Genomic DNA, 3,771 nt, shown 5'->3' with positions numbered 1-3,771 from the left:
GATTTACATATTCCTGTTATTAGAATCCAGTTTCCTTATTATTAGATTAGAATTAAATTAGAAGTATTCCATTTAGAAACTATTAGAAACAGAAATATCAGATTTTTCTCACACACACACAAATTGGGAAACTGATCCCATATCCCTAGTCGGACCCGCTATACCAAACGGAAAAGGAGCTGCTAACCAAGGTCCGAACCGGGTGGGTATCCCCCTTGTTGTAGACCCGATTTTCGGGGCTTCAACATATTTGGTGCTAGAAGGAGGGCCCGAACTATGAATGGCAAGCAAATCGAAATCTAAAAACCATTCTGAGAGTGAATTGTCCTCACCATCTCCTCTGACTTCTCCATTGCATTCAGAGACCTTAAATCCAGAGTTAGAAGTCGCTGGATCAACAGCCGCTGCTACAAACCCTGACATTTCAAAACAATCTACTATTGAACCTCCTGAAGTTGAATCTTTGATTCATAAACTTCAGCGATTTTCTATATGTCCTCAGAAATATGATAAATCTCAAGGCAGCGTGAGTTCGCAATACAACCCTGCTCATCCTCTCACCAGATTAAAGAGCGAAATGTTTGGTGTTCAGCCAACCGAATTACCTCTACCTTCTAGGAAGAGAGCAAGGAAGTCTCCTAAAGGATCTGATAGTGAGACTCTTTCATCATCATCATCCATCTCAAACTCTTCACCGCGAAGTCAACCATCCACTCCTCCACTTTAGATCATCGTCCATTAGCCTATTGCAACTTCCTCAACTCCTTCTCAAACATATGGAGTTATAATATCCTCATCTTCTCAACCGCAAGGATCATCTTCTGCACTTTCCTCTGTTAGTAGTTCAGAAATGGACCAATCTCCATGGAATATCCCAGGGGCAGTCTTAATGCCTGCACCCTTAAGTCAGATACCAGCCCATCCTAAAAAATGGTTGCCTAATTTTAACCCTGAGGCAGGCATACTAGCAGAAGAACATATAAATAACTTTATGTTGTCCATAAATCTCAATGGAGTTACCAATGAGGATGTTGTTTCTCGACTTTTTCCTTATACTTTGCAAGGAACAGCCGGATCATGGTATTTCTCATTACCATATGTATCTATTACTAGTTGGGACATCTTCCAAGAACAATTTTTGATCAAGTTTGGTGATGACAGGTCTACAGCGACACTGATCAATGACTTGTCTAATCTTAGAGCTAAGTTAGGAGAACCTATCAAAGATTTCAATTTACGTTTCAATAAAATCCTAAACAAAATACCTACTGCTTCTCAGCCTAGTGAAGAAGTGCGATGTGAATGGTATATCACTGCTTTACCATCAAACTTAGCACTCTTTGTTGATAGGGCTAACAAAACAACTTTAGTTGAAAATATGAAAGAAGCAATAGCACTAGAGAAACGTATTACGGCCTTAGAAAAGAAAAATGTGATTGAAGAACAAAAATATAAGAAGGTCTCTTTCAAAGAAGATCCCAAGAAAAAACAACCAAAAGATCCATTCGATTTAGAAGGATTACAAAAAGTTTTGAAGACCATATCTAATGAAATGGTCGACATCAAGAAACAGGTAGTAGAAACTTCTTCTAAAAAGCCATATGGCCTTTTAAAAGAAATCCTTCAACTGATTCCAAACCCCCTAATGCTATTTCAAATGCTGAATCAGAAGAAGAAGAAGAGGAAAATGCTACTGAAGAGCATACCGATGAAGAAGAAGTTGTAGAATTACAAGGTATGTGGGATTTCATCCTCCCAAATGAGGAAGATCAAGAGGTATTCCCGGTTATTACTCGTAGCAGAAATCAACTTGATCCTCCTCAGCCTATGCCTAAGCCAAAGAGCGCAAGCTCAATGACTAAGGATAAAGTTGCAGCCAAGAAAACATCACCTAAAGCGACTCAAACCAGCCCAGTCCAAACAGACACATCTACTCCATCTAAAATGCTAATCGTTTCGGATGAAATGGAGTATAACATTGTTGAAGACATGAAAAAGACTAGGGCCAACATTACTCTTTTTGAATTGAGCAAGTTAAAACACCAGCAGAAAGTACTTTTGAAAGAATTACATGTTGTGCCAGTTGCACCTTTACCAGCTGCTGTAATCTCTCAAGCTTCCCATGATATGGGAATACCTCCAACTAATACGATAAATAAAGTTGATCCAAATGATATCGCATTAATTGGAGGAAGATCGAGATCGCATACTCCCCCATTTCTCCTTACTTATGAAATCTTCAATAAAAATGTGCATAATTGTTTAGTGGATTCTGGAGCCTCATCAAATATTTTTCCGAGATCAATTTGTGCAAAATTGAATGTTCAACCACAGAAATCCGCTGTGTGCATAGTTCAGCTAGATCGATCACAAGTTGAAGTGATTGGTGAGTTAAATCAGGTTACCATAAGGCTATCATCCAATCCAAAGGTATGTCAAGTTATCGACATTTTAGTTGCTGATATTCCTGAATTTTATGGCTTAATTCTTAGCAGAGATTGGTCAGAAAAACTTCATGGATACTTTGCAACTGACTAGTCACATATGTAGCTACATTATAATGGTAAACCAAACCAAATAAAAGTTGAACGTGAAAGACATCAGAAATACATAGTGACAGAACTCGAGGGAGAAAATGAACCAGTAGCATATAATTCTAACATCATTGGCAATTATTCAGTAGATTCTTTCTTAGGAAATTTTAATGATCATACTTCACCTTACTTAGAAAATTTTGTTTTGTCTCAAGTAGAAAATTTTTCTAAAATAGATGGTTCTAAATGCATTAATTTTATAGATAGTCCTGTAAATAAATCTTTGTTTTGGAAATTATTTTTTGATGGTTCTAAGTCTAACGAAGGAGCAGGAGCAGGATGTGTGTTAGTAAACCCAGAGGGAGATAAAACCATGTTAACTTGTAGACTCAAATTCGAGTGCACCAACAACATTGCAGAATACGAAGCTCTAGTCCAAGGCTTGTACAAGGCAATCGGATTAGGCGTCAAATACCTAAAAGTTTTCAGAGATTCTGAAATAATAATCAAACAGGTACGCAATACTATACACTGTTTATCAGGTCATGTAAAGCATTACCAATCTTTAGTTCAAGATATAACTGAACATTTTTTAACATTTAATATCTTGTCAATTCCCAGACTCCAGAATGCTAGCGCAAACCTCTTAGCCAATGTAGCTTCCAAGATCATTCCTTCAGAATATTTTAGCCCTAACCGATTTTCAATTGAGTTAATTTTTAGACCATCTATCCCTAATAACATCACCAATTGGAGAATTTTCAATGATGATCCTGATATCGTGATCTTTCTCACATCTGAGGGATCCTACACCAATCAAATAATTGATGAAGACCAGCATGACCAACAATTGCAACAGGATAGTACTAACAATGCTATACCTAAATCAATAGTCAAATTAGAGGACCTTTACGATTTGAAAGATCGATTTAAAAGATATACTAATTCAAAACTCCAAAGTTCAACTTTGAATTATGAATTAGTAAATCTAGGAACTGATGCCAAACCACAGAACATCAACCTAGGCCTTGGCCTAGCCCCTGAAGAGAAATTAGCATATATTCGTCTCTTGAAACAATACAAAAGTGTCTTTGCTTGGAATTATGATGAACTCAAAACATACGACACCTCCATCATCCAACATACTATCCCAATGATTGATAATGAAAAACCTGTCCAACAGAAGTTGAGAAAGATACATCCAAATTTAGAAAATCAGATTAAAACTGAACTCAAC

The sequence above is a fragment of the Pinus tabuliformis genome, chromosome 8, assembly GCF_031772625.1.
Source record: "Pinus tabuliformis cultivar Carrire ecotype Pingquan chromosome 8, CPIR1, whole genome shotgun sequence".
In the NCBI taxonomy this organism is placed as follows: domain Eukaryota; kingdom Viridiplantae; phylum Streptophyta; class Pinopsida; order Pinales; family Pinaceae; genus Pinus; species Pinus tabuliformis.
This window is presented reverse-complemented; position numbering follows the sequence as displayed.